The 9,116-nt window shown below is 36.5% G+C and overlaps 1 protein-coding gene across 1 annotated transcript in view; it reads right to left on the bottom strand.

Annotated features, from left to right (window-relative positions):
• Positions 1–7,000: 7,000 nt before the first annotated feature.
• Positions 7,001–9,116, bottom strand: part of Msx (homeobox protein Msx) — a 21,843-nt gene continuing 19,727 nt past the window's right edge. Inside the window, exon 5 of the mRNA XM_085659371.1 lies at positions 7,001–9,116. This exon is cut by the window's right edge and continues 367 nt beyond it. The gene's annotated coding sequence lies outside the window, so the exon portion shown is untranslated.

Raw genomic sequence — 9,116 nt, 5'->3', positions numbered from 1 at the left:
CGGCGGATCTAAAATTTACATTAATTTAATTGATAACTATTAGATCAAATTAGGGAAATCTTCAAGTACTTACGACTTTATCTTGTATTCGTATCGTTAGATACTTCGATATCGGATAAATCATTCTGTTAATTCATGAATTTCCTTTTTTGGAATCCGGTCACTACTGGCTTACGTGTTCGAAGTAACTGTTATTAAGGTATCGTGGAATTCGCGTTTAAGAAAATTGGTATTTTCTAAGATCTTCATTCCCATACGTAAGCGGTCTAATAATATCTGTTTTTAGGATGATTTTCACGATGATGGTATTAAATAAATAAACGTGGCGAATATCCTTTTTAAAAGCTTGTCTCATTAAGAAGAAGAAGAAGAAGAAGAAAAAGAAGAGGAGACCGATCTCGTTTCAAAGTAGTTAACCCGATCCTCTCTAGTAGAAAAAAAATATTGTGTAGAATAATTCGTGCATAAATTAAATACACCACGATAGATCCTAACCGTTTCTTAATTAAATCCTATAACGTCATATAGTATATAAAATATCTTGGTATCTATAGTGGAAGATAGTTAACGAAACGCCCGTCCTAACCTAAATCAAATTAAAATCGTCACGAGACAAAATCAACAGACACATTATTAACGTTTGTATTAAGTTTTTTTTTCAAAAAATATTTATACGATATGTGTGTGTGTGTGTGTGTGTGTGTGTATAAGAATTTTTAACGGTAAATCGAAGCAAGATAAAACCATAAAATGAAGAGTAATTAATAAGATTTTTGAAGATTAATTAATAAGAAATGAGAGAGAGAGAGAGAGATAGAGAAAAAGAGAAAAACTGATATATATATATATACTTAATTACCAACATATTTGTCTCCATTTAATGAGCGGACTCTTTAATTACAAGCTTACGTGCAAAAAACAAAGAAAAAAAAAACAAAAAGAACGAAAAGGAAAAAAGAAATGTTACTCTTTTGAGAGAGAAATAAAAAAATTTCGATAACAGAGAAAAGAACGAAATTATATAAGAATTTTAACTCAAGGTGAGGAAGGGAGAGAGAAAGAGAGTGTGTGTAGTGTTGGGATATAGGGGTCATTCGAATATCGAAATGCAACGTTGCAAAAACATCGTAAAAGAATTTCTCTCGTCTAAGGGAATTATATTGCCTTTATAGATAGAGAGCGAGAGAGAGAAGAGAGAGAGAGAGAGACATACGTAGAGAGAAACGTAAATAAGTAAGTACTTACACGTCCTCCTAAACGGCAACGAGTCAGCGCAAGTCTCGCAAAGAACGCAAGAAGAAGGCCATCGAGAGTTTGTACCTAATTAGGAACTCGTTTACGTAGTTTTGAGACGCCCGCAAAAGCTATGGCCGTTCGCATCGAGACGTGAGAGGAGAATTTTCTTCTGCAACAACGACAACAACGATGACGAGGAGAACGACGACGACGACGAAGACGAAGGGATAACTTTCTCGCCGTAAACGCAAAGACGTTGAGAGAAATAGGCAATGAGATGAGGAGGAGATGAAGGAGAAGGAGGTGAAAGGACGAGGGGGTGATGGTGATGGTGATATGAGGAGGTAGTGGAGGTGGTGGTGAACGTGGAGGAGTACTTGAAGCCAACGTGAGCTCTTCTGGTCTGTTCTCCTCATCTCGAGAGCGCGAGAGAGCTCGCGCGCGCGCGACCACGATCGCCTTCGTAAATTTCCTACGAAGTCGGAAACGGGATTTCGTCTCGATTCATCTTGCCGGCAATTACCCGCAACGGCACTTGATCCAAGTACGTGAAAGACGCGATCCGCAACCACCGATTTATGGGATGCGCGCGTACGTGTCGAGCAAAACGATTATTTCGAACCTTCTCTTCGTTTCTCTCTTTCTCTTTCTTTCTTTGTCTCTCTCTCTCTCTCTCTCTCTCTCTTTCTCTCTCTTTTTTTCTCTTGTTTTCTGTATACGTTCGATCGATCGATCGTTAAGTTCGATCGAAAATTTTCGATCAAGATTTTTTCTTTTTTGCTCTCTCTCTCTCTCTCTCTCTCTCTCTCTTTATATATATATATATCTTTTTTCCTTTTTCTCTCTTATGATTGATTTACTAGTTTACCGAAAAACTTTTCCAAAGAAATTTGAAGGACAAATCTTGACAATCACTATACATCGTAATTCATTTCCTAATTTTGTTGAATCATCGAAATCAAGAAAACTTTTATATCTTTCTAATGGTCATAATGTTTGTAAAGGCGATTAATTCGAAAAAAATGGAAAGATGGGAAAAGAAAAAGAAGAAGAAAGAGAGAAACAGAATGAGAGAGACGGAGATAGCGAGAGAGAAAAAAATCAAATGTTTATCTCGTTTATTTTACATAAGCTTTACATAAATACATGAGGCTAGACTCTCTTTCTCTCTCTCTCTCTCTTTCTCTCTCTCTCGTTTTTCCATATAAAAGCAATCGATTCTTCGGATCGATTCGATAAGGAGAGAGAGAAAGAGAGAGAAAGAGAGAGAGAGAGAGAGAGAGAGAGAGAAGGTATCTCTCTGCTTTCGAAGGATCTCGACAACTCGAGAAGTGAAGATCAACCGTCCCGTTTCCATTTCCCCGAAATTCTCCACTCCTTGTTGTCCTCTTCCTCCTCTTGGTCCTCTCTTTCGCCACTGAGGAGGACACGAATCTGAGCATCGGTACACCCGTCGAAACAGTGGCTGGCTCCCAATTAGGACAGAGGTCTTCTCTTTTAAGTAATGCCCGCTCTCCGCTTACTTCTCTCTCTCTCTCTCTCTCTTTCCCTCTCCTCTCTTTCTCTCTTTCTTTCACGCATATATATATACATACATATATATATATGTATGTGTACGTTTATATAAGTATATATGAGCGTGTATGTATATATACACATACGAATACTCTTTCTTGGGTCCTGTCCACCGCGACGATTGACTTTCCGCGGCATTCTCGTCTTTCTCTTGTATAAATTAGTCCCAACCGCCACATAATGGCGTGTCGATGCGCTACTGTCCCTGGATAGCCTTTGCCTTTCTAATTCCTTTTTTCTCTTTTATTTTATCTCTCATACAAAATCTTTCTTTCTCTCTCTCTCTCTCACTCTCTTTATATATATATATATATGTGTGTGTGTGCGTGTGTATCTTTCTTCTCATTCTGTCTTCTAGCTCTTACTCGTTTACCATATCTGTCTCTTTCTCGCTTAAGCGATGTTTATATCCACGTCCTTCTCGCACCTCTTCTTTCTTACTTTCTCTCTCTCTCTCACTCTCTCTCTCTCTCTCTCTTTCTCTCCATCTCTTCCTCATTCTCCTCTTCTTTTCGTTCGCACACTCGTCAGACCGGCTGCTTAATTTACGACCAATTAATTTGGATAAACTGAATGAGGGGAGGCCTGCTTTTGATGCACGCGTTAACCTAGCATCTTTTTCCATCGCGCTCTCTCTCTCTCTCTCTCTCTTTCTCTGTCTTTCTTTCTTTCTCTCTCTTTCTCTCTTTACCTTTCTGTCCTCTTAAACAGGAGCTTCCCTTCAAGTTAAATTCGTTTCTACTTACTCGTTCTGATAAAACTCCTTTGGACATGGATGGTGATGTTAAGAAAAAAAAAAGAAATAATAAAGGCAAATAATAAGAAAATAAAAAAGAACAATTGGACTAATTAATTTAAATTAATAATAATAGATATATTCTTTTATTCTTTTTTTCTTCTTTTTTTTTGATTGATCAATCAATCTATAATATAACAAATGTATTTTTCATTTGTGGATGTATTTTTTTATATAAACAAAATTCGTATAAAAAAAGAAAACTTTTTCGAAAGAACAATCACTGATTAATTTTGAGGAATTTCTTTAAACATGGATGATGAGTGTTAAGAAAAAAAAAAAAAATAAAGCGAGAAAAAGAAGAAATAAAACGAACAAAAAATAATAGAAAAAAAAAGAAAATTGAAATTGAATAAAATAAAATAAAACAATCGTATATATATATATATTTTATCTTGCTTTTTTTCTTTTTTTTTTTAAATATTTATCAATCGATAAAAAAATTCATATAAACGAGAAGAAATCTTTCGATGGTCTCGATCGGATTTCTCCTCGGTCACTCGATCGATTCTTGGCGAGTTTCCGATCGAGGTCTTCGAAGGGATAGAAATCACGATGGAAGGATGGTGAGGTGAGGCAGAGAGGTAGAGTGAGAGAGAGAAAGAGAGAGAAGAGAAGAGAAAGGAATAGAAGAAGAAGGAGGAGGAGGAGGAGGAGGAAGAGGAGGAGAAAGAAGAAGACGAGAAGTCACGGCGATGGCGAAGAAGAGGCGGACTATCGCGAAAGCGGACGACGGCGTTCGATGTCGTCGTGAAGGGGCTGTTTGGTATTCCGTTCGCGTCCGAGGGCATAATTGGCCGCCAACTGGCGACGACGACGACGCTCCTCCGGGTATCGCCAAGACAAGAAATTATTCTTTAATTAATTGTCAGCGCTCTCAATGTGACCACATGCGTAGGATCGGTCGGGCTCCCTACATACATACATACATACATACATACATAGATACCTACATACATAGATGCATGCATGCATGCATACATAAATTTTGATCAATATGGAATGATAGGATAGTTTCTACGTGACTCTCTATAAGCGAGAAGAATAACTCGTTATTGTTGTATACCTTCTTCAGTATGGAAGGAGAGAAAGAAAGAGAGAGAGAGAGAGAGGGAGAGAGAGAGAGAGAAAAGAGAAGAGAAGATATGGAGGGTTCTGTGTGTATGTACGTGTCTAAAAGTTTAGTACAACAAAGTGATCGTGGTGTGAGTTACCTTTATGTTATATCAAGGATAAATACCAGTACTTATAACTATAACTATCGCGCTCAGTCCCTTTGTAAATCCTTTAACGGTTAATACCTCTTGTCATGTGGCAAGAAAATGTTACTGAGTATACCTAAGAAATATGTTCATTTCTTTTTAATATGATATATGTATGTATCCCTTTCTCTCTCTCTTTATATATATATATATATATATATATATGTATATATATATATATATATCTACTTCTATCTCTCTTTCTCTCTCTCTATCAAAATGATATACACTCACTCGGGTAATTATTACTTAACTAAATCTTTACATCTTACGTCTTACGCCTTATATCCTACCTTCTTGTTATTATCCTTATATACATTAGCGGAGAAGAACAATTAGGCTACCGGTCTTCAACGAGTGAGGACAGTTACGAGCGCGGATGAAAGATTCAAAGAGACCGGCGAGTTTCTTTGATCGACTTCAGACTGCGAAACAACGGATATCTTTCTCTTTCTCTCTCTCTCTCTCTCTCTCTTTGTATCACTCTCTTTGTATCTCTCTGTCTCTGTCGGTTTTAAACTCCGCAATCTCTCTCTCTCTCTCTCTCTCCCTTTTCATTCTTTCGCAGATAGGAAAGACCAGGTTTCCTGCGTGAACACGCGCTGGGACTTACATTGGCGTCGTTTTTCGACAAATTTTTCGAATCTTTTCTTACCTTCGAATGTCTATCACTTTCGATGATTATCATCATCGATCATCTTATCGGTAGATGTGTACTCACACATACACACGCGCGCGCCTGCACACATATTGTAATAATATAAATAAATGTCAAAAGAAAGTAATATCATCGTACGTGTCGATATTGTTTTTCGTTTGGGAAATATAATTAAAAGAAAGGAAAAGGAAAGAAAAAAATAAATAAAATGAAAAAAAAAAAAATTATTATTGATATAATCAATGTAGAGGAAAAAATATTTTCTCGTATGAATTCTCGAAATATAACCGCGTATCTACGTATGTACGTAGACATTTTTTTACAAGCTCGTTCTATAATTCGATTCGACTATAGAGAAAATGAAGAAGAAAAAAGAATATTAAAAAAAATAAAAGAAAATTGATTTTCGTAAAGCTCCTAGGCTCACGTAAACGATCGTATTTTACGCCAATGAGAACACTCACGATTCTCACCGAAGAAGACAGGTGCGCGCGACGAGCGCACACGAACGTACAACGATGATAACGACGATGAAACGAAGGAACGCGTTGGCGAAATTGTATAGGTATGTGTATGTGCGTGCGTACGTATTTGTGCGTGTGCGCGTGTATGTGTGTGTGTGTTTGCAAGCGTCCCTGTATGTGTTTTCTTTCCCTATATATAAACACACATGCACATGCGCACACGCACACGCACGGATATATATCCCTTGTATATATATTTTATAATTAGCCGACGGTCGCCGTCGATAAATCAGCGCGCCGCCCGGCTTTAGGACTTAATTAAAAAAATTTAGTCAAAAACCAATTAGCGGCCACGGCGAATTAACATATTTCTAATTATCTACCGGACACTTTCGGCTGCCTTATAGCAGCGGCAAACGTCTCTCTCTCTCTTTCTCTCTCTCTTTCTATCTCTATCTCTCTTTTTCTTTCTCATTGAGAAAACCGTAATATAAGTCCAGTGAATTTCTCTCTCTCTCTCTCTCTCTCTCTCTCTCTCTCTATATATACCAATCTTCCACACCATCCCTCGATGACGTTGCGATACGGTCATTGTTAACGCGTTTCTTAAGGCGTCATCAACGCTCTCGTCGTTTGCCAACAATCAATTCTCTCTTTACTCTCTTTTTTCTAAATAGGAGGACATGTTAATTACAAAGGTTGCAACTTTCAAGGATCATCAAAAAGATTTTTAACCAAGATAAACAGAAAACAAAATTAAGATCAATATATATATATATTGGTTTCTGAAATATCGAAAAGGGGACAATTAATAGGTGTGTAATGATATCTAAGTATATATCTATGTATGTATGTATATGGGTAGTATCTATCTACATATATTTATCAAGATAAACGTAAGTACTTACTTACTTGCTTTGTTTACGTACGATTCTAAGGAATTAATAACTCGATTGTTAGTCGAGATAAAACGTCGAGATTAATTATTGAAATCGGATTTTTATTTCGCTATTATATGTGTATTTCTTGTGGATAAATTACCATGTTATTACATTTATACAGAGCGGCCATAGGTTACGATTCGTGAACCATTTCGCGCTTATTTAATATCTTTAAATCAATTTTTATTTTTCTTTTTTTTTTTCTTTTCCTTTTTCTTTTCTTTTTTTACCGACGGCGGATCTCCGTGATCGTACACGTAGATACATACATAATTTACACATTTTATCTGCATATTCGTTCTTCCGTTCTCTCTCTCTCTCTCTCTCTCTCTCTCTCTCTCTTTCTATCTCTATCTATATCTCTTTCTCTCTCTCTCTCTCTCTCTTTCTCTTTCTCTCTCTCTCCCCGTCTCTCTCTCTCTCTCTCTCTCTCTCTCTCTCAGACGCACGCATACACATTGCACACATCTCAATTAGATTATATACAAACGTATTATCATCCTTCATCGTTTCTTTTTCGTTGCCCACCCAATTATAAAGTCTCCGTGGTGTCTCCTCGCAATAAATGAAGAAATTCGTTTTTTTCATACTATATACACCATTGCGAGAGATGCATAAACAATAAAAACGACCGTTCAAATCTATTTATTCGAGAAACTACAAACGTGTTTTTCGCGGTTTCGATATTCTCTGTCTCGCGTCTTTTAAAGTGATGGATGAGACATTCGATTCCTATCATTGGAATCGTAAAAATCGGCATCAATCTACGTAAGTACTTTTACTTACATAAGTAAATATGTGGTACATACGAATGACGATAGGTGGAAATATACGAATTACGAATGAGAACGAATTTATCGTTTTCTTTTCCCATTAGCCTCACAGCCCTTCTCCCCCCCAGTCCCATATTCCCCTCTCTTTTCAAAATTCTTTTTTCTTTCTTTTCCTTCTACTTCTTTGTCTCCTTTCTTTTTTTCTTTTTCGTCTTCCTCGCTTACGTTATTCGTCTTTTTGTTTTCTCCATTACGGTTTTAGATTATCGTCGGACGATCTATTTATCCATTTGTTAATTGCATCGAAATCGAATCGTTTTATATACATGCACACACACGTGCGCGCACACACACAAACACACGTCCACAGAGGAGACACTCCTATATATACATAAGTACACTCACGTAAGTACATACGTATTATACATATTACCATACCTATCGATTATCGAGCGAACGGAGAGATATTTTTATTTACATTTATGTGCATTATGGTTTTTTCCTCGTACAGATGTTATTTGTTTGTTTTTTTTCTTTCCTTTCCTCCTTCTGTTCACAAGAAAGTCTGGCCTTTCCTGATTTCTGGACTCTCGTTACAACTTTCTTCCTTTTCCCTTTTTGCCGTTTGTTTTTCCCTTTTTCTTTCTTTTTCTTTCATTTTTTCTTATCCTTCTTTCTCCCATCGTCCCTTCTTCCAGTTCACTAATTTTTCATTCTTGAGATTACGAGATCGAAAAATGCCACGAATAAATGCTAAACACGAGTAAAAGGATGTTAAGTTTCTCAATCAAACATGTGTATGTATATGTATATATGAATATAAAAAAAGAGAACCTGAGAAAAATATAAAAAAAAAAAAAAAAAATAAAAAAGAAATAGATCGATATTATCCTTAAGATTAATTGGCCGATCATTTGATTAAACTTGGCAAGAAGTGTTCTTTCTTCAATCTTCGAGACATCGAATTAAATCTTCCTTTTTATATTTAATCAACTTTACACACGTTCCTCTTCTATTTTCGATTATTCCATAGGAACACTCGGTTGTTCACCACCAGGAGGATAAAGAGAAGAAGGAGGAGGAGTCCTAGACCAGGTTATTTTGTACGTTTGAAAAAAAAGAAATAAAAATAAATAAAAAAAAAATAAAAATTTGCTTCTTCGCGACAAACGAGCAATCGTACAAACTTTTTCTTTTTTCTTTTTTTCACAATTCTCTCATCGTTCTCCTCTCCATCCATTGATGTCTATCAAAAAGTTGTAATGAAAGGTGATAAAGGGATCGATAGGAGTCGAAAGAAATGGATTAAGGAAAATAGGAGATAATAAAATGGATCACACTTTGGAGAATAACTCCGAATAACGAATGTCCCATTCGGTACGAGTTCTTTCGGTAAACTAAAACTGTTCGG

This window comes from Vespa mandarinia, chromosome 9 (assembly GCF_050613455.1).
Source record: "Vespa mandarinia isolate Hongniang chromosome 9, ASM5061345v1, whole genome shotgun sequence".
In the NCBI taxonomy this organism is placed as follows: domain Eukaryota; kingdom Metazoa; phylum Arthropoda; class Insecta; order Hymenoptera; family Vespidae; genus Vespa; species Vespa mandarinia.
The sequence above is the reverse complement of the archived record's forward strand: the minus strand, read 5'-3'. Positions and strand labels throughout refer to the sequence as shown.